Below are 22,990 nucleotides of genomic sequence, written 5' to 3'. Positions count from 1 at the left end.
AACTTTATTTCCATCACCAGTCACATTCACAACTGGGTGTTGTTTTTGCTTTGGTTCCGTCTCTTCATTCTTTCTGGAGTTATTTCTCCACTGATCTCCAGTAGCATATTGGCCACCTACCGACCTGGGGAGTTCATCTTTCATGTCAAATCTTTCTGCCTTTTCATACTGTTCATGGGATTCTCAAGGCAAGAATACTGAAGTGGTTTGCTATCCCCTCCTCCAGTGGAGCATGGCAGTTTTATTAAAAAAAGAGAGAGAGAGAGAGAAAATAAGTTTTGACAAGAATATTGGGAAATAGGAACCCTTATGCATTGCTTTTAGGAATGTAAAATGGTGTGTCCATTGTGAAAAACAGTATGGAAGTCCTCAAGAAATTAAACATGGAATTATCACATGATATAACAATTCACTCTGGGTATATACCCCAAAGAAGTGAAAACAAGGTTTCAAACAGATATTTATACACACATATTTATAGGAGCACTATCACACTAGTCAAAATGTAGAAGAAATCCAAGTATCCCCTGATGGATGAATGGAAATACAAATCATAACATATGCATACCATGGAATACCATTGAACCTTTAAAAGGAAGGGAATTATGACACATACTACACCATGCACCATGGATGAATCTTCAAGACATTATGCTAAGTGAAATAAGGACAAATATTGCATGATTCCATTGTATGAGGTACTTAAAATAGTCAACTCCATAGAAACAGGAAATAGATGGATGGTTGCTAAGGGCTAGGAGGAGGAGTTAGTTCAGTCACTCAGTCTTGTCTGACTCTTTGCGACCCCATGAATCGCAGCATGCCAGGCCTCCCTGTTCATCACCACCTCCCGGAGTTCACTCAGACTCATGTCCATCGAGTCAGTGATGCCATCCAGCCATCTCATCCTCGGTCGTCCCTTTCTCCTCCTGCCCCCAATCTCTCCCAGCATCAGAGTCTTTTCCAATGAGTCAACTCTTCTCATGAGGTGGCCAAAGTACTGGAGTTTCAGCTTCAGCATCATTCCTTCCAAAGAAATCCCAGGGTTCATCTCCTTCAGAATGTGACTGGTGATAGAAGCAAGATCCAATGCTATAAAGAGCAATATTGCATAGGAACCTGGAATGTCAGGTCCATGAATCAAGGCAAATTGGAAGTGGTCAAACAAGAGATGGCAAGGGTGAATGTTGACATCCTAGGAATCAGCAAACTGGAATGGGTGAATTTAACTCAGGAGGAGGAGGAAGGGGAATATGAATTTAATGAATCTGGCGTTTCAGTTGGGAAAGATGGAAGAGTTTTGGAGAGGGTGATGGTTGCACAAGAATGTCAATGTACTTAATGAAACAGAACTGTACCCCTAAAAATGGTTCAGTTCAGTTCAGTCGCTCAGTCGTGTCCGACTCTTTGCAACCCCATGAATTGCAGCACGCCAGGCCTCCCTGTCCATCACCATCTCCCGGAGTTCACTCAGACTCACGTCCATCGAGTCAGTGATGCCATCCAGACATCTCATCCTCTGTAATCCGCTTCTCCTCCTGCCCCCAATCCCTCCCAGCATCAGAGTCTTTTCCAATGAGTCAACTCTTCACATGAGGTGGCCAAAGTACTGGAGCTTCAGCTTTAGCATCATTCCTTCCAAAGAAATCCCAGGGTTGATCTCCTTCAGAATGGACTGGTTGGATCTCCTTGCAGTCCAAGGGACTCTCAAGAGTCTTCTCCAACACCACAGTTCAAAAGCATCAATTCTTTGGCGCTCAGTCTTCTTCACAGTCCAACTCTCACATCCATACATGACCACAGGAAAAACCATAGCCTTGACTATACGGACCTTAGTCAGCAAAGTAATGTCTCTGCTTTTGAATATACTATCTAGGTTGGTCATAACTTTTCTTCCAAGGAGTAAGCGTCTTTTAATTTCATGGCTGCAGTCACCATCTGCAGTGATTTTGGAGCCCACAAAAATAAAGTCTGACACTGTTTCTACTGTTTCCCCCTTCTATTTCCCATGAAGTGATGGGACCGGATGCCATGATCTTCGTTTTCTGAATGTTGAGCTTTAAGCCAACTTTTTCGCTCTCCTCTTTCACTTTCATCAAGAGGCTTTTAAGTTCCTCTTCACTTTCTGCCATAAGGGTGGTGTCATCTGCATATCTGAGGTTATTGATATTTCTCCCAGCAATCTTGATTCCAGCTTGTGCTTCTTCCAGTCCAGTGTTTCTCATGATGTACTTTGCATAGAAGTTAAATAAGCAGGGTGACAATACACAGCCTTGATGTACTCCTTTTCCTATTTGGAACCAGTCTGTTGTTCCGTGTCCAGTTCTAACTGTTGCTTCCTGGCCTGCATACAGATTTCTCAAGAGGCAGGTTAGGTGGTCTGGTATTCCCATCTCTTTCAGAATTTTCCACAGTTTATTGTGATCCACACAGTCAAAGGCTTTGGCATAGTCAATAAAGCAGAAATAGATGTTTTTCTGGAACTCTCTTGCTTTTTCCATGATCCAGTGGATGTTGGCAATTTGATCTCTGGTTCCTCTGCCTTTTCTAAAACCAGCTTGAACATCAGGGAGTTCAAGGTTCACGTATTGCTGAAGCCTGGCTTGGAGAATTTTGAGCATTACTTTACTAGCATGTGAGATGAGTGCAATTGTGCAGTAGTTTGAGCATTCTTTTGCATTGCCTTTCTTTGGAATTGGAATGAAAACTGACCTTTTCCAATCCTGTGGCTACTGCTGAGTTTTCCAAATTTGCTGGCATATTGAGTGCAGCACTTTCACAGCATCATCTTTCAGGATTTGAAAGCGCTCAACTGGAATTCCATCATCTCCACTAGCTTTGCTCGTAGTGATGCTTTCTAAGGCCCACTTGACTTCACATTCCAAGATGTCTGGCTCTAGATTAGTGATCACATCATCATGATTATCTGGGTCGTGAAGATCTTTTTTGTACAGTTCTTCTGTGTATTCTTGCCACCTCTTCTTAATATCTTCTGCTTCTGTTAGGTCCATACCATTTCTGTCCTTTATCGAGCCCATCTTTGCATGAAATGTTCCCTTGGTATCTCTAATTTTCTTAAAGAGATCTCTAGTCTTTCCCATTCTGTTGTTTTCCTCTGTTTCTTTGCATTGATCACTGAGGAAGGCTTTCTTATCTCTTCTTGCTATTCTTTGGAACTCTGCGTTCAGATGCTTGTATCTTTCCTTTTCTCCTTTGCTTTTTGCCTCTCTTCTTTTCACAGCTATTTGTAAACCTCCCCAGACAGCCATTTTGCTTTTTTGCACTTCTTTTCCATGGGGATGGTCTTGATCCCTGTCTCCTGTACAATGTCACGAATCTCATTCCATAGTTCATCAGGCACTCTATCAGATCTAGGCCCTTAAATCTATTTCTCACTTCCACTGTATAGTCATAAGGGATTTGATTTAGGTCATACCTGAATGGTCTAGCAGTTTTCCCTATTTTCTTCAATTTAAGTCTGAATTTAGTAATAAGGAGTTTATGATCTGAGCCACAGTCAGCTCCTGGTCTTGTTTTTGTTGACTGTATAGAGCTTCTCCATCTTTGGCTGCCAAGAATATAATCAATCTGATTTTGGTGTTGACCGTCTGGTGATGTCCATGTGTAGAGTCCTCTCTTGTGTTGTTGGAAGAGGGTGTTTGCTATGACCAGTGCATTTTCTTGGCAGAACTCTATTAGTCTTTGCCCTCCTTCATTCTGCATTCCAAGGCCAAATTTGCCTGTTACTCCAGGTGTTTCTTGACTTCCTACTTTTGCATTCCAGTCCCCTATAATGAAAAGGACATCTTTTTTGGGTGTTAGATCTAAAAGGTCTTGTAGGTCTTCATAAAACCGTTCAACTTCAGTTTCTTTAGCGTTACTGGTTGGGGCATAGACTTGGATAACTGTGATATTGAATGGTTTGCCTTGGAGACAAACAGAGATCACTCTGTCATTTTTGAGATTACATCCAAGTACTGCATTTTGGACTCTTTTGTTGACCATGATGGCTACTCTATTTCTTGTGAGGGATTCCTGCCCGCAGTAGTAGATATAATGGTCATCTGAATTAAATTCACCTATTCCAGTCCATTTTAGTTCGCTGATTCCTAGAATGTCCACGTTCACTCTTGCCATCTCTTGTTTGACCACTTCCAATTTGCCTTGATTCATGGACCTGACATTCCAGGTTCCTATGCAATATTGCTCTTTACAGCATCGGATCTTGCTTCTATCACCAGTCACATCCACAACTGGGTGTTGTTTTTGCTTTGGCTCCATCCCTTCATTCTTTCTGGAGTTACTTCTCCACTGATCTCCAGTAGCATATTGGGCACCTAATGACCTGGGGAGTTCCTCTTTTGGTATCCTATCATTTTGCCTTTTCATACTGTTCATGGGGTTCTCAAGGCAAGAATACTGAAGTGGTTTGCCATTCCGTTCTCCAGTGGACCATGCTCTGTCAGACCTCTCCACCATGACCCGCCTGTCTTGGGTTGCCCCGCAGGCATGGCATGGTTTCATTGAGTTAGACAAGGCTGTGGTCCTAGTGTGATTAGATTGACTAGTTTTCTGTGAGTGTGGTTTCAGTGTGTCTCCCCTCTGATGCCCTCTTGCAACACCTACCATCTTACTTGGGTTTCTCTTACCTTGGGCGTGGGTTATCTCTTCACAGCTGCTCCAGTAAAGCACAGCTGCTGCTCCTTACCTTGGAAGAGGGGTATCTCCTTACCGCAGCCGTTCCTGACCTTCAACGTGGGATAGCTCCTCTAGGCCCTCCTATGCCTGCTCAGCCACCACTCCTCGGGTTGCTCCTCCCGGCCACTGGCTCTGGCCTCCGGCACGGGTGGCTCCTCCCAGCTGCCACCCCTGGCCTCGGGCTCAGGGTGGCTCCTCAGGGTCGGTCACCGCCCCTGGCCTTGGGCACGAGGTGGCTCCTCCCAGCCACTGCCCTGACCTCAGATGCGGGGTGGCTCCTCCAGTCCGTTCCTGCGCTGTCACAGCCTGGCACTCTGGGCCGCTGTCCCTGACTTTGGACGTGGGGTAGCTCTCCACCGCGCTTAGTGCAACTTTTTGCAACCCATGGACCATAGCCCTCCAGGTTCCTCTGTCCATGGAATTTTCCAGGCAAGAATACTGGAGTGGGTTGAAATGCCCTCCTCCAGGGGTTTTTCCTGATGCAGGGATTGAACCCACATCTCCTGTGTCTCCTGCATTGCTGATTCTTTACTGATGAGCCACTGGGGAAGGCCAATTTTATGTATACTTTACCACAATTTTTAAAAACTGGGGGAAAAAAAAAAACAAGCAGAATAGGAGCCCATTCTTCAAAAGTGGAGCCTTTTCTGCAATATTCTTCAAGCATTGTGAATGTACTGGTTGACTAGGACAGCAGTACTTACTGGGGAAACTGGGCAATCTGGAGGCAGTGTCTGGAGACCTCTGGGGATGGGTCAAAGGCATGTGAGGAGCTTGCAGGCCCCCTGGAGTCAGAAGCATTGACTCAGCATGGCCTCACCTGCCCCTACCTTTTCCAGAGGTATCTGAGGCTCAGCTGGACTTCACCTCCTACCCTGGTTCCCCATGGCAGCTTCCTAGAGCCTTCCCACCCTTATACCATTGTAGGAAGACATTTTTAGAGGGTCTCTGTTTCTTGCCTCAAACTAATTTTTTTAAATTTTAATTCCTATTTAAAAACAAATAGTTCTTCCAGTTATTGGAAAACTTTAAAAAATGTTTGGAACTACTTGGTTTCTTGAATTTACTCCTTTCACTACAAATTTTACAAAATCTAAGTCCAGATCAAAGGTTTCCAATGTCAATTTAGAGTCTGAGTTTTTAACTCAGACTCTGGGTAAGATGTACTTTTACCAAGTACATTTATCCACATACTGGGTAAAGCATGGATCAAATTTTGACAACTTAGTATGAGAAAGTGTGAAATAGCTCACTCATAATTTTATGTACTGATTACATGTTGACATAATGTTTTAAATATATTGGGTTAAATAAAAATATTATTAATCTTGATTTCACCTTTTTGCCATTTTTTTTGGCCTTGGAGTACAGCTTGTGGGATCTTATTTTCTTGACCAGGGATCAAACCTGTGTCTTAGTGGAAAGTGGGAGCACAGAGCCCTAACCACTGGACTGTCAGGGAAATCACTGTTTGCCTTTTTAGAAAATGAAGCTACTAGAAAATTTAATATTATATATACACGGCTTATCTTATCTTTCTATTGATAGTACAGTATTCTGAGGAAGCTCATGTTAGCTGAGAAACTTGCATAGCTAGTAAGTGGCAGAACCAGAATTTCAACCTAGATCCCCAAAGCTGGAGTTCTTTCTTTTTGTTTAATTGGAAAACCTTGCTGGTTTGATCTAGGATCTCCAACAAAACCTGCCTGGAAGGGAAGCAGAACCCAGCATATGAGCCCAAAGGACACAGGAGAGGAGAGGGCCGAGAGACAGGTGGGCTGGATAAGCTCTCCTCTTCACTTCTGTAGACAACCACCAAACCAACTAGAGAGTTCTGCTTTTATTATTTCTTTATGCACTGGGCCTGAGATTTAATTTGAGAACATAGCCTCTACATTTAAAAAGTCAAAAACCTTTGGTGAAGAGGGAAGTCTTTGAATTCAAACACATCATGTGTTTGTGAACTGCTTGACCTTGGGCAAGGTCAATGCTCCGAGCATCGGTTTCAACATCTGTAAAATGGGGATTGGTGTTACCTGTCTTGAAAGATCATGCCAACAATGAGATGATGGCGGATATCATGCATGGCTCAGAGCAGGTGTGCAATGAATGTGACCCCTCTCTCCCCGTCAAGGCTGCACTGGACCCAGTTCTGATTCAGTGTGTATATGTGTGTGTAGGTGGGATAGTGGGGTGACTTAAATATAAAGTAAGTGGTGATCTTTGTCCCCTTGGGATTTCTTGTCTCATATTTTCCCTTATGAGAAAGCCAAAGCCCTTGACTGTGTGGATCACAACAAACTGTGGAAAATTCTTAAAGAGATGGGAATATCAGACCACCTTACTTGCCTCCTCAGAAATCTGTGTGCAGGTCAAGAAGCAATAGTTAGAACTGGACATGGAACTACAGACTGGTTCCAAATTGGGAAAGGAGTATTTCAAGGCTGTATATTGTCACCCTGCCTATTTAACTTATATGCAGAGTACACCATGTGAAGTGCCAGGCTGAAGCACAAGCTGGAATCAAGATTGCCGGGAGAAATGTCCATAACCTCAGATGACACCTCTCTTATGGCAGAAAGCAAAGAAGAACTAAAGAGCTTCTTGATGAAAGTGGAAGAGGAGAGTGAAAAAGCTGGCTTAAATCTTAACATGCAAAAAGCTAAGATCATGGCATCCAGTCCCATCACTTCAAGGCAAACAGGGAAACAATGGAAACAGTAAAGGACTTTATATTTTTGGGCTCCAAAATCACTGCAGATGGTGACTGTAGCCATGAAATTAAAAGATACTTGCTCCTTGGAAGAAAAGCTATGACCAACCTAGACAGCATATTAAAAAGCAGACCTTTGCTAACAAAAGTCCGTTTAGTCAAAGCTATAGCTTTTGCAGTAGTCATGTATGGATGTGAGAGTTGGGCTATAAAGAAAGCTGAGCACCAAAGAATAGAGGTTTTTGAACTGTGGTGTTGGAGAAGACTCTTGAGTCCCTCGGACTGCAAGGAGATCCAACCAGTCAATCCTAAGGGAAATCAGTCCTGAATATTCATTGGAAGGACTGATGCTGAAACTGAAACTCCAGTACTTTGGCCACTTGATGCAAAGAACTGATTCATTGGAAAAGACCCTGATTCTGGGAAAGACTGAAGACAGGAGGAGAAGGGGACGACAGGAGATGAGATGGTTGGATGGCATCGATGGATGGACCAACTCGATGGACATGAGTTTGGGCAATCTCCAGGAGTTGGTGAGGGACAGGAAAGACTGGTGTGCTGCAGTCCATGGGGTCACAAAGAGTCGGACACGACTGAGCGACTGAACTGATTTTCTCTTATCCTCAGAATTATTTGTTTTCAATGGTAGTTTCATATCCACCTGAGGACAGTGAAGGCCTTGGGAGAATGAGATAAAATGGGGGATGACAATGCATGCCAAACACTACACACGTGATTGTATTTAATCCAACAGGCCTTTTCTTTGCTTATTTGATGAGAAAGGGAGGCCTGCAGGGGGCAGCACCTAGCCAGTGCTTCACCATGAGGGACTGGCTCCGGGGCCTATGGGCTTTGCAAGAAATCAAGAGACTCCTCAGGCACAGGGGAACGTTGAGGATTTCTGGAAGGAAATTTCTAGAAGGAATCTCAGTTCTAATGTTGAGACACTCATGATTCTGCTCTGTAAGGTAGTGACGCTGATTAAACTGGGCTCCTAGGCTTCTTGGTCCCAGGCAACCTCTTTTCCGGTCCCTCAAGGAGTCACTTATAAAATCTCCCAGTTTCAGACCTGAGAGGAACCTAGATGGAGATCTAACCCCAATACATTTTAACCAAAGCAGGGGGTGAGCAACCCGGTAAGGCAGGTGTGTGTGTGTATCCCCATTTTACAGAAGAGAAAATTGAGACTCAGAGAGGTCAAGTGACTTTCCCTAGGTCCCACAGATGAGAAGTTACATTTCTTTTGTTTGCAGACTACAGAAATGACTAGTTAACTTAAGCAAAGGGGAGGAAAGTGAATCCTGGGAGCATATTACAGAATGGCAAAAGAGTTGACTGGCTTGGCCCGGAAGGCTGGGGCCCGAGGCTGCACAGGAACCACGGGTGGCAGGATGTGGCCCTTTGTCTCCTGGAAGCCCCTACCTGACCAAGCCCTGCCTCCAGGTCCTTCTAGGCCTGGTATCTCTCAGGTTTAAGATACAGGTCCCTGGGAGAGAGGTCGTGAATGGACCCTCTGAGGTCACTCAGCAGCGGTCAGGGGTCAGCATCACAAGGGGGAGTTACTCCAGTGAAGCCCAGACACATCTGCCCCGCCAGGTGTGCACCTCTGGTCTAGGCCGGCCCCCTGACTCTCCGTCAGGGCCTCTGCACTGTCGTACAGGGCACTGTTGGGTCACTGCAGCAGTCTAATCCCAGTGACAGCCCAGCCAAGGAAACTAAAGGTGCTATTTGCATGTTAATGAAGGATGTCCAAAGACCAAAGGCCTTTGTTTGAGTCCTGAAAAGCTGATTGTCCCATCTGATGGCAACTCTAGGCACTGTAACAGATAGGGTACCAGGGACAAGGCACCCACTCCTGGTACCTCCTGTCACATCACACAAGGGTGCCTCCAACTCATGAAGCTCTCCTGTTTATTTCTCCTGTTCCCTCAACTCCTTTCCATCTCCCTCTCCAAGGATTTAGTAATATGTTGTCTAGACACTACTGCTGCCGTTTCTCCTCCATTAATCCATTTTAATTGGAAAGTTATCATAATGCAAACTCTCTTTGGTATTATTTGCAGCTCTGCATTATTAGAACTTCCCCAACTCGCTTTCCCAGCAAATTAAACTTGCTATGGAAGCAATGAGATCAGCTGCTCGTATTAAATCAGGCTGTGCGTTGTTAAGCGGGGTTGGGAACGAGGCTCCCTCCACTGGGTGGGGTGCTGTTGCTGGAGGCATTTACAATGGCACTACTGTTTCTATGCTGGGGATTTCTCCTCTGTGCCCAATTCTCCTCTTTTTGGCTGAGTGCTCTGTGTTGGAAATTAGAGATGAGAAGAAAGAGGGGACAAAACAACCTCTGGTGTTATCTGGCCCCTCACCCAAAACCCAGGGTAAACGGCAGTGATCAGAATGTACGTGAGACTAACAGTCAACAGATTATAAAGCACATTCAACTAGTCCTCAGAATGCTGAGAAGTAGGAATTCCCACAAAGAGGATAACTGAACTTGCTCTGAGTTGCACAGGCAACCCTGTGGTCCAGGCTCGTGTAGGCGCTGTAATAGAGCAGGGACTCCATGCCAAGTCCTCTGCATCTGAAGCCATGCCACCCCAAGGGACAGAATCAGATCAAAGCAGGCAAACACCTTTCTCAGGGTGGATCTTGGAAGGTGCATCATTGGTCTAAGCCAGTCACAGAAGTCCTGTCTTCTTCTGCCAGTGACAGGTCTGGAGGCGTCTGCCTGCCTCGTTTCCAGCCAATTGCACACGATGAAAAGACTGCCAGGGCCTTGTGGGAAAACTTCTCTGATGACAGAGTGGTCCCAGCTGAGGTGAAATGCCCCCAAATTCTCATGGTCTGCTTCTTGTCCCCAGTGCAGAGGGGTCAGTGGGAGTCTCTATTGCTCTCTCAACCTCAGCCTATGCCCTTGAGCAGAATTCACTTTTCATTTGGGTAAAGGGTGCTGTGTGAAGCTGGCTCTACATCTCTGTGCAGCTCTAGGCAATGAACTTCAGGAAGAAGTTTCTGGACAAAACTCAGATCTTGCTATGGGGCTAAATGGTATATATGTGCATTTATATCTTGGGATGGAATAGAGCTATAATATTCCTTCCCTAAATGCAGAAGGTCAGGCACTGTGATGGCCTGGGGGCTCTTGGGACCCAGGATAGGAGACTGTGGCAGTTCATGGATGGTATGGAAATAGCCACTCACTAAAGGCTGACTTTCAAGTGGTTCATGCTCTGCAGCCAACAAGACGGTGGGTCTGTAAGGCAAGTGGGCTCAGAGGCGTCATGTTAGCATAGCCTCATGGTAACTGAAATCTGCACAAACTCTCTGCCCATTTCCCACTCCAATGCTTTCTGGAGGATGGGGAACCCATGGATCTGGTGATGGGTATTGCCCCACACTCACCCTTATCTATGCAAGTTAGTTAACTCCGAGAAGCTACTCTTTCCTCAACTGAACGTGGGCAGTAAGACCCCAAGGCGGTGGGTATGGAGTGTGCTGCAGACCTACAGGAGGGTGTCAGAAGTGGTTCTCAAGAAGGTATACCAGGTGCACAGATCTGGGATACATCCATGGCATCAAGACTCTTGGGACAAGGCCTAGGAATCCGCATTTTCCTATAAGTGTTCCGGGTTATCCTGACCCACTCTGGAGATTCAAGTGCCACCTGAAGAGCCTATTGTGCCCTGGGATGGTTCAGCAATTGGACAGGCAGGGTGGTCAACCGACATGGGAGAGCTAAAGAGTCCAAGGCAATGCCCAGGGTCACCTGAGGGTAGAGCCTGGAACCTCACTCCCTTACCTGTCTCCACTGGCCGTAGTGAGGCTCCTCACCCTCCTAGCTGCAGGTGGGAGGCCTTGGAGCTAAGGAAGCTCGGAATCAAGGGATGATAGCTATCAGGGGAAGCAGGAGCACTCACTCATGCCATCCATGGCAGTGGGCTCTGGGCCTTTCCCAGGCCACATTCCTGCTTCTGGGAATATTAATAAAAATAAGTGTTTATATAATGAGTCTGGGCTTTCCAATTGTTCAGGGGGTAAAGAATCTGCCTACCAATGCAGGAGACACAAGAGATGCAGTTTCAATCCCTGGGTCAGGAAGATCCCCTGGAGAAGGAAATGGCAACCCACGTCAATATTCTTGCCTGGAGAATTTAAGAGACAGAAGAGCCTGGCGGACTACAGTCTACGGGGTCGCAAAGAGTTGGACACGACTTAGCGACTAAACAACAACAAAACAACATGCCTGGGCACTGGCTGAAACGCTTTACATGGACTAAATCAATCCTCACAGTTACCCTCTGAGATGGGCACTATTATTCTCCCCATTTTACAGATGAGGAGACTGAGGCACTCAGAAAGTACTGGCCATTCAGACAGACTCTCAGGCCCTGAAGCAGCTAAGTGGGAATTTCTTCTGGGAACTTTCCCAAGCCCTGATTTTACAGAGAGACAGTCCAGAGAGAAGAGGGCCAGGGAGAGCTACACCCAGTCCACAGCCGAGCTGGGCCGGATTGTGGTGCTGGCCTCCGGGTCATGCTGCTTTGTTTCAAAATGGGTGCTTATGGGCTGTTCTGGCCACAGGGCTCATTACTGATGCTACAAATTGAATGAAATAGCTGCTTGGTTACAAATTAATAACAGATTTGTTTGTCATTAAGGCAGCATTGTTTAATAAAATTAGTTCAGCTGAGCGTAATTACCTTCATATAAAATTCTCCCTTAAAAATTACTTTGATAAATCTAAGCCAATTAGGCGGCATAGCAACTAGGGTGTGGGATTTGGCTCTGAGCTTAGGTTGGGTCCCTACAGTGACATCCTGGGTCCAGAATTCAGTTTCTAAGCCCCTTGGGCCATGCCCCTGGGAACCTCTTGAAGGCCCAATGGAAAGCACGTAACTCAGCTTCTCCAAGGCAAAACCTTGGAGAAGGGCCTTAGACAGATCTCTCACTAAATCCCAAACAACTTTCCTCCTAAGCAGGCTTGCCTCCATTTTTCTTGCTACCCTTCCAGCCATTCATGCTCATTCCTAAACTCTGGGTTACCAGGGCATTTCTCTCCTCAAAGACTTTCAGGGTCTCCCTATTGCCCATAAGCCTCTATTGTATCCCAAACCTTGATCTTATTATTCAAGACCCTTTGAATCTGGTCTCCTGGTAATGTAGGGCAAATGATAACAAAATTGGGGGTCAGCCCATGCTGAGTCCTCACAGGCCCCTTCACTCTTTGTCCTTCCATTCGTGTGTGTGTTAGTAGATCAGCCGTGCCTGACTCTTCGTGATGCCGTGGGCTTCCATGTACTCCCTTATAAAATGAGAAACGCAGTAGTTTCCTTCTCAGACAGTTGTGAGGATCACAGGACATTATGACTATGGGGCTTTAGAAACCACAGCCCCCTGCCGAGGCTTCCCTGCTGCTCTCTCCCCCTTTTAGCAGCTGGTCAGCTTTCCTGGCTGGGCCACTCAGCTTACCACCATTTCTGGATCCCCCTTGTTGCTGGGGCCGTGCAGCCCTCTCTGGAACATCCTACCCGCTCCTCTTGGGTTACCTGGCTTAGGTTTTCAGGCTCAGCCAGTGCCCACCTTTCTAGATACTTCTCCTATTTGCTCTGCTGGCCCCTGGGCACTTCCCTCAGCACCTTGAGCCTGACCTTGGAATTGTGTTCCCAGCCAGGAGTGGGGATGGGTATATGGAATCACACTCCATGTGGTTAATTTATAAGGCATAAAACATTCTAGTTTTATGTCATTGTTTCTTTCAGGGATTGTCTGGAAAATCTGCTGTAGAATCAAAAGATGTCTCTTCTAGGGAATTCCCTGGTGGTCCAGTTGTTAAGAATTTGTCTTCCAATGCAGGGGATGCAGGTTTGATCCCTGGTTTGGGGAACTAAGATCTCACATTGCATGGAGCAAGTAAGCCCTTGGGCTGCAATGGAAGATCCTGTGTGGCTCAACTAAAACCCGACACAGCCAAATAAATAAATAAATATTATTTTTAAAAAAAAGATGTTTCCTTCACATGGGCTCTCAGAGATCAGGAGGCCCAACGTTCTCATTCATGGAGGGGAAGTGGAGTTATGAAACCACTTAGTGGTAGCGTCAGGCCTGGATCCCTTATCTCTTCAACTTCTGGGCCAGAATTTACCCCAGACTGTATTTTCCATTGTTTCTGTTCTGTTCCAATTCTTCTTTGCCCTTTGTTGAGCCTGCTGGTCATTGCTTGAACAATACTCTGAAATCCAGTTGCCTGGATTTCCTGTTCAACTCACAGGCCCAAGATCCCCAAATAGCCCAGGAGGAAGCCAGTGGAAGGTGAGGACTCTGAGGAGGGAGGACATCCAGTCCAGTTCAATTCAGTCACTATTGTGTCCGACTCTTTGCGACCCCATGGACTGCAGCACGCCAGGCTTCCCTGTCCATCACCAACTCCCAGAGCTTGCTCAAACTCATGTCCATTGAGGTGGTGATGCCATCCAACCATCTCATCCTCTGCCATCCCCTTCTCCTGCCTTCAATCTTTCCCAGCATCAGGGGCTTTTCTCATGAGTCATTTCTTTGCATCAGGTGGCCAAAGTATTGCAGCTTCAACTTCAGCATCAGTCCTTCCAATGAATATTCAAGACTTATTTCCTTTAGGATTGACTGGTTGGATCTCCTTGCAGTCCAAGGGACTCTCAAGAGTCTTCTCCAACACAGTTCAAAAGTATCAGTTCTTCGGTGCTCAGCTTTCTTCATGGTCCAGCTCTCACATCCATACATGACTACTGGAAAAACTATAGCTTTGACTAGACGGACCTTTGTCGGCAAAGTAATGACTCTGCTTTTAAATATGCTGTTTAGGTGGGTCATAGCTTTTCTTCCAAGGAGCAAGCGTCTTTTAATTTCATGGCTGCATTTCAGGGAGGACATAGTGCCACATGGAGAAGGAAATGGCAACCCACTCCAGTGTTCTTGCCCGGAGAAACCCAGGGACGGAGGAGCCTGGTGGGCTGCTGTCTATGGGGTTGCACAGAGTTGGACACGACTGAAGCGACTTAGCAGAAGCAGCAGTGCTATACAACTCCAGGGGGCGCCACTCAGACTATTCTGTCCCCTGCATTGCACACTGCACAGCCCACACAGCTATACACGGTGCCCTGCAAACCAGTGGGGATACATAAGCATGTAAAGAAAAGACCCAACCCAAGTGCAGGGAGGTAGCTAAGAAAAGGAAAGAAGCTGGACAAGAACTCAGGCAGGAAATAAGACAAGGCAACCTTTCTTTCAGAGAGCCCTGCATCCGGCTTGTCACAGGGAGCACCTGGAGTCTGCAGGGGAGCACAAACTTACCCTGCAACTTCTGGGCTCAAGTTCCTCATTTGTAAGATGGTGAAAACATGTAACTTACAAGGGCAGGTATGAGAAAACAGGTGTGGAAGTGCTTGAGAAGTATTGGGTTGGCCAAAAAATCCTTCCGGTTTCTTGTACAATCTTACGGAAAAACCTGAATGAGCTTTTTGGCCAACCTAATACAAGGCTAAAGCCAGGGATGTCAAAGCTAATGATCTGATGTCACAGCCCAGGGGTATCTGGGACAGAGGCTTAAGGTCTGAGGAGCCCTCCTTCTGCCTTTCTCCGAGCCCGAGGACTGAGCTGATGGCCGGGTGCAAGACCCCATCTCTGGGTGGAAGACCCCATCTCTGGGTGGAATTCCAGCATCCACCAGGGAGCAAAGGTTTTGTGACAGTGGTGAGTGTTGTGGGGGTGGCGGGGTAGAATGGGGACACTGGCTCCCTCTGCAGAGAGAGGGGAGGACATTTCCCTTTGCCCCCAGGCTCTCCACATTCCCAGGGTCCAGACCCCTGGGGTGGCCCCTCCTGAAAGGCCTCACCAGCCATCCACCCAGCGGGAGGGTTTGGGAAGGGGAGGAGGTGGGGGTCTGCAGCATGCATGGGCTGAAAAGTTCTGAAAACACGCTGCCTGGGTGCCAGCCCCCTCCTTTGCCCCCCAGCTCCCTCTAAAGCCCCCTTTGAAGGGGACCTCGGAGCTCTAATGAGTTGAGAGCTTTTATGGGAGCCCAGGCAAACCAATTAGGTTTGCTTAAAAATATTGTATTCATTAGCATGAAAATAAAGCTGAACTTTTTAGAGATAATTGCATCTTTTAAAATGTGGTAGTCTTTGTCTGGGCTTGTCTCATAAATATGCATGCTGCATAATCCTTTTGGAACCATGGTCGCAATCATGAGTAACACACAAATGCATCCAGGGTGTTAATATTCTGACAAGAGTGGGGCCTCTTGGGCTGGCGGTGCCACCGGTGGTGGCCTCCGGAGGCGGCTCTGTAATCCCCCAGCTGCAGCCTATGCCTCTCACAGGGGTGGAATGCTGTCCCAGATCCATGATACCATAGACCAGGGCTCCAGTTCTAAATTGCTCCCTTTTGTGCTGAGGTTTCCAAGGAGGTGGGTTGCAGGATTCTTGGGCTTGGCTCAAGATGCAGAGAAGGAGGGCCACAGAAGCTGAGCTCAATTTACAGCTGGGGAAATTGAGGTCCCAGGGGTTAAGTGGGTTTGCCAAGGTCACCTGGCATGGATGAGGCCAAGATGAAGCCTGGTTTACCATCAGAGGCTGGCGCTTGTTATCTAAAATCACTGGAGGGTTCCTGCCAGGGAAAGGATTGCATTAACATTTAGCCGTTAAAGAATGCATTTCAGGTTGTGAGCCTGGATGGCTGGGGGGAAGGGTTGGTGGCTGCAGCTGCAGTTTCTATCAGCTGCCCTCCGAGCCACCCCAAATAAACATGCCATCTAAGTTAAAGCAGTCAGCTTGCTATGTCCGTGTGGCTTTGAAACAAGTTCTAAGCAAACCCCTTCCCAACTGGGAGTGCCCCTCAGTTCTCTGGATAGAAATTTCTGAGCTGCCTCTGGTGCCTGCCTACAGGAGTTCTTTTATCTCCCTTCCCTGCTCCCTCACTTCCTCCCAAGTGGAACAGGTTTATAAGATTAATATCCCACTAGGACGATAGGACTGGCCCCCGGGGAAAACTGTGAGCTCAGTGAAGTTTCATTTCAGCAAACGTTTTCTAAGTCCTTGCTCTGTTCCAGTCACCAAGCTAAGCCTTAGAGGGCTACACAGGTGCTACAGGGGTCTGCGTGTCCTAGTACACCACCCGTGGGGAGGCGGGCACATTTTTCAGGGGGTAGAGATCCTGGCCCCTTGCAAAGCCATGCTATGGGGGTGTGGGGAGTGAGGCATACATCCGGTGGGTGGCAAGGCTGAGTGTGGCCTGGTAAGTTGCCTTTTGAAGACCAGCTAGGATTTGGGCAGGCTTTGGGAACAACTGGAGCAGAAGAGGCTCAGGGTTTAGGATGTGTTGGGGCAACATTCGAGCTGAGAAAGTTTTCCTTTGCGGCTTCCCAGGGTCCCTCCAGAGACTCCTGCCTCCTGTCCTCCAGTTCTCAGCTGCCCCTGGCTGCCCCTCCTTCCTATCCCCAGGTCACTGCAAGGTGTGCCAGGCCTCCAAAGTTACCAAAGAGAAAACCATCTATGTCCAACAATGACTGATGGGATAGGAAGTGAATCACCTTCCCAAACTCATTCTGTGAGGCCACTATCACCCTGATATCAAAACCAGGCAAAGATACCACGCACACAAAAAGAAAATTATAGCCCATTATTACTGATGAACATAGATGCAAAAATTCTCAACAAAATACCAGCAAACTGAATCCAACAATACATTAAGAGTCATTCATACACCATGGTCAAGTGGGATTTATGCCAGAGATGCAAGGATTTTTCAGTATCTTCAAATCAATCAGTGTGGTACTCCACATTAGCAAACTGAAGGATAAAAATCCTTTGATCATCTCAATAGATGCAGAAAAAGCATTTGATAAAGTTCAACACTGGTTTATGATAAAAAAAACTCTCCAGAAACTATACAAAGAGGGACCATACCTTAAAATAATAAAGGCCATATAAGACAAGCCCAGAGATAACATCATACTCAATGGTGAAAAGCTGAAAGCATTTCCTCTAAGATCAGGAATGAGGCAAGGATGTCTACAGTCACCACTTTTATTCAACATAGTTTTAGAAGTCTTAGCCATAGTAATCAGAGAAGAAAAACAAAGGGATCCAAATGGGAAAAGAAGTAAAACTGTCCCTGTTTGCAGATGACATGATATTATACATAAAGAATCCTAAAGATGCCAGTGGAAAACTACTAGAGCTCATTAATGACTTTAGCAAGGTTGCAGGATACAAAATCACTACAGAGAAAGCTGTTGCAATTCCATACACTAACAACAAAAGATCACAAAGAGAAATTAAGGAAACAATCCCATTTAGCATTGCCTCAGAAGAATAAATGGCAACCCACTCCAGTGTTCTTGCCTGGAGAATCCCAGGGATGGGGAAGCCTGGTGGGCTGCCCTCTATGGGGTCACACAGGGTTGGACACGACTGAAGCAACTTAGCAGCAGCAGCAGCAGCAGAATAAAATACCTAGAAATAAACCTATTTAAGCAAGCAAAAGACCTATACTCTGAAAACTGTAAGACGCTGATGAAAGAAATCAAAGATGACACAAAGAGATGAAAGATATACCATGTTCTTAGACTGGAAGAATCAATATTGTCAAAATGACTATACTGCCCAAGGAGATCTACAGATTCATTGCAATCCCTAACAAATTACCAATGGCAAGTTTTGCAGATGTAGAATAAAAAATCTTAAAATTTTTATGAAAACACAAAAGATGCGAAATAACCAAAGCAATCTTGAGAAAGGAAAATGGAGCTGGAGTAATCAGGCTCCCTGACCTCACACTATGCTATAAAACTACAGTAAACAAAACAGTATGGTCCTGGCACAAAGACAGACTTAGAGATCAACGAACAGGACGGAAAGCCCAGAAATAAACCCCCACAGTTATGGTCAAATAATCTATGACAAAGCGGGTAAGAATACACAGTGGAGAAAAGAGTCTCTTCAATACATGATGCTAGGAAAACTGGACAGCTATATGTAAAAGAATGAAATTAGAACATTTTCTAACACCATATACAAAAATAAATGCAAAATGGATTAAAGACCTAAATGTAAGACTGGATACTATAAAAGTCTTAGAGGAGAACTTAGGCAGAACACTCTTAGACACAAATCACAGGAATATCTTTTTGGATCTACTTTCTAGAGTAATGAAAACAAAAACAAAAATAAGCAAATGGAAACGAATTAAATTCAAAAGCTTTTGCAAGCAAAGGAAACCATAAGGAAAATGAAAAGACAACACACAGAATGGGAGAAAAAACATCTAAATAGACATTTCTCCAACGAAGACTTACAGATGGCCAAAAAGCACATGAAAAGATGCTTAACATTGCTAATTATTAGAGAAATGTAAATCAAAACTATATCGAAGTATCATCTCACACCAGTTAGAAGAGCCATCATTAAAAAAATCTATAAACAATAAATATTGGAAAGGGTGTGGAGAAAAGGGAACCCTCCTACGCTATTGATGGGAATACAAATTAGTACAGCCAGGATGGAGAACAGTGTGAAGCTCTTTAAAAAACTACAATAGCAATACTGCATGACCCTTAAAAAACTAAAAAGAGAGGCCTACTACATGACCCAGCAGCCTGGGCACATAACCAGGGGAAATGAAATTCGAAAACATCCATACACCCCGATGTTTATTGCAGTACTCTTTACAATAGCCAGGACATGGAAACAAGCTAAATGCCCATCAACAGAGGAATGGATTAAGAAGATGTGGTACATAATACAATGGACTATCACTCAGACATAAATAATAATGAAATAATGCCATTTGGAGCAACATGAATGGACCTAGAGATGATCGTACTAAGTGAAGTAAGCCAAAGACAAATAGCATGGTATCAAACATATGAACTCTACAAAATGATACAGATACATTTACAAGACAGAAACAGACTCATAGACTTAGAGAACAGACTTGCAGTTACCAAAGGGGAAAAGTGGAGGGGGCATAAATTAGGAGGTTGGGATTAACATATCCACACTACTATATATAAAATAGATCATCAATAAGGACCTACCGTATAGCACAGGGAACTCTGCTCAATACTCTAATAACCATCTAGGAAAAGAATCTGAAAAAGAACAGATATAACTGAATCAATTTTCTGTACACCCGAAACCAATACAACACTGTAAATCAACTATACTCCATGCGACCCCGTGGACTACAGCCCACCGGGCTCCTCTGTCCATGTGATTTTCCTAGTAAGAATACTGGAGTGGGTTGCCATTTCCTTCTCCACGGGATCTTCCTGACCCAGGGACCAAAGCCATGTCTCCTGCCCTGGCAGGTGGATTCCTTACTGCTGAGCCACCAGGGAAGCCTCATAGCCTGCTGACTTTTGTCAAAAAAGCAGTTAGGTTTTTTTGTGACATGAAACTGCCACATCCAACCATTTAGAATAAAATAGTGATTTTAATCTCTATGGGAGATACTGTGACGACCACTCCTATTGTACAGACAGGGAAACTGAGGCCAAAAGAACGGAACCTTTCTAGGTCTCATGGAGCTGGGCTTCAGCCCTGGCTACCTGGGCCCTATGGAAGTTTCACAGAATATGGGCACCATGGGCTTGGAGCTCACCAGACAGAAGAGCAAAATATAGAGAAAAAAGAGGTAGGTGGATGTAGAAAACTGCATCCCATGACTCTGACAAGACTTCTGCTGTTAAAGGCAAAATATGACCCTGTGCTTCCTAAGGGAGGAGGCTGGTGGGGGAGGGGAGGAGCACCAGCAGGGAGAGGGAGTTCTCACTGCTAGAGGAAGGGACAACCCAGTAACCCAGCACCATCTCCCCAAGGGGCATGCCGACCAGGAGGGACCTCTTTGGATTCAGTTTTTAGAGCAAAAGCAGAGGTAATAGTCATGAAGGTCAAATCATACTGTTAAGGTCAGAACTTGGTTTGGAGGAGGAATATCAAAGACTTGACCCCAGGAGTGCAGCTTCCTGGTGATTTGTCTTAACACGAGGAACCTAGAAATGAGAAAGTGCTTTGAGGCATCCAATGATTGGATCTGAATTTGAATCCCTGTCTGCCGCTCACCTGGTGGGTGACCCTACGTCAGCTAATTAATTATATCATTTTACACCAAGACTAAGTGGCCCCTGGAGCCCTTTTCTATGTTTAAAAATTCTAGAAGAACTAATATTGTAATTATAGGGACTTCTTGAAAAAAGCCAAAATTGATTTCTAATTTGTAAAGAGTCAGGTCTGGGCCCATGGGCCCAGATGTGGTTGGACACTTGAGTCCTCTCACCCCACATTACTGTCGATACAGCTGATCTTACTTGGACCTTAGGATTCTTTACAACTATGCTAGAAATTGGAAGGTAGGAGGGGTGATCAGCGAGTTCCAGAAACCTCACACAAGTGTATCATGAACATTTTCTCATGCCCATACTTATAACACTACCTCACACTTTTAATGCCAGCATAGTATTCCAAAGCATACAGGTACCATATTTATTTAAAAGCAGTATATTTGTCTTTTTGTCCTTTTAAAGGTAATACTTTGGGGGTTTCCCCGATGACTCAGTGGTAAAGAATCCACCTGTCAATGCAGGAGACACGGGTTTGCTCCCAGGTCTGGGGAGATCCCATATGTCTCGGGGCAACTAATTCCATTTTCCACAGCTACTGAGGCCATGTGCTGCAAATTCTGAAGCCTGTGAGCTCTAGAGCCTGTGATCTGCAACGAGAGAAGCCACTGCAATGAGAAGCCCTCACATTGCAACTCAGGAGTAGACCCAGGTCACTGCAACTAGAGGAAAGCCCACACAGCAACAAAGACCCATCACAGTCAAAAACAATAAATGAATTAATAGAAAATCTTTGTTTTAAAAGTAATACTTTAAAAAAAAAAAAGTAATACTTTTTTCCCATTACTGGTAATTCTGCAATGATCAGCAGGGTCTAAATACATTTGTAAAGAACATTTTGTATGATAACATTGTGCACTACACATTTACAGACAGTATTTTGTATGAGGACTTGGAGGAATTACTGCATTAAATGTATGTACATTTGACACGTTCATAGGAACTTTCAAACTACTCTTGGAAAAGAAAAGAAAAATCACTTTACTTCTAACAAGTGTATGAACATGTCTATTTTTCCAAATCCTCTAAATAAGGCCATTTACCCTGTGCCTATTATTCTACATACTGATTCTTATTGATATTCAAGAACTTTTTGTATATTATGGACATATACCCTTTGTCAGTTATGCATGATGGTACAAATATTTTCTCTGGTCTATTGCTTATCCCTTATCTTCATTTACATTTTGACATGCAAAAGTGTTTTTTATGGCTTCTGAATTTAATGCCTTGAATAGGAAGTCATCTTCCTTTCCAAGAGTAAAAGAAAAAAAAATGTACCCTGTATTTTCTAATGCTTTAAAAAAATTAAAAGTACTTTTTTGAGGGATCAAAGCATTAACTGGGGAAGGCAGTACATAGTCATTATGGTCTTCTCCACCACACCCTTTTGGTTCTCTTCTCTTCATAGCATATGGTAGAATTTCACTTCCTGCACTCCTTGTGGCCAGGTGGGGCTGTGTGACTAGCTCTAGCCCCAGTTGTAAGTGGAATTGATGGGGTCACTTCAGGACCACGCACTTAACTGCTAATGCAAGACCTTCCAGTCCATGCCCAGCCCTTCCATGGCGATGCTGGAGATGGTGGCTGCTTCATCAGCTGGTTCCTGTGCTACTTTAATGAGCAGAGCCACCCTACTGACATGTAAGCAGACATGTGCCCCAGCCATGACTCAGCCTTCAGTGGGTTAGGTCCCTGAGGTTTTGAGGCAGTTCATTACCATGACACAGTATAGCCTATTGTGACTGATGTCTTTGCTTTTTTCCATATGAACAGCTGATTATTGATTTTCTATTTTTTTAAAAATAGGCCATCTTTTCCTGCTGATATAAAATGCCAAGCTTATCACTTCCTCAATTCTCATATATTCATAGGTATATACTAAAATATATACCTTTGGACCTATGAACCCTCTGGTGGCTTGGTAAAGAATTTGCCTGCAATGCAGGAGACCTGGGTTCAATCCCTGGGTCAGGAAGATCCCCTGGAGAAGGGAAAGGCAACCCACTCCAGTATTCTTGCCTGGGTAATCCCATGGACAGAAGAGCTTGTTGTCACTAGTCCATGGGGTTGCAAAGAGTCGGATACAAATGAGCAACTAACATATTAGTAACTGGACTCTTGAGTTACATTCATCAATCCACTTGCCCACTCTTCTACCAAAATCAACTGTTTTAATTGGTAAAGCCTTATAACACATTTTGATCTTTTGCAGAATAGGTTTTCAAGTTTATTTTGCTTTTTCTTATGAATTTACTCTTTCGACAAACTTCAGAATTAAAACCCCATTAGAATATAGGTTAGAGTTACATTGAATTTATATATTAATTGCAGGAGAATTTCTGACTTGACTTATGGAAGCTTCCTCACCTATTTTCACCTATTTTAAAGTATTAATCTGCTTATACTTTAATATTTTTTGAGCT

The sequence above is a fragment of the Oryx dammah genome, unplaced genomic scaffold (genome assembly GCF_014754425.2).
Source record: "Oryx dammah isolate SB20612 unplaced genomic scaffold, SCBI_Odam_1.1 HiC_scaffold_11209, whole genome shotgun sequence".
NCBI lineage: Eukaryota > Metazoa > Chordata > Mammalia > Artiodactyla > Bovidae > Oryx > Oryx dammah.
The sequence above is the reverse complement of the archived record's forward strand: the minus strand, read 5'-3'. Positions refer to the sequence as shown.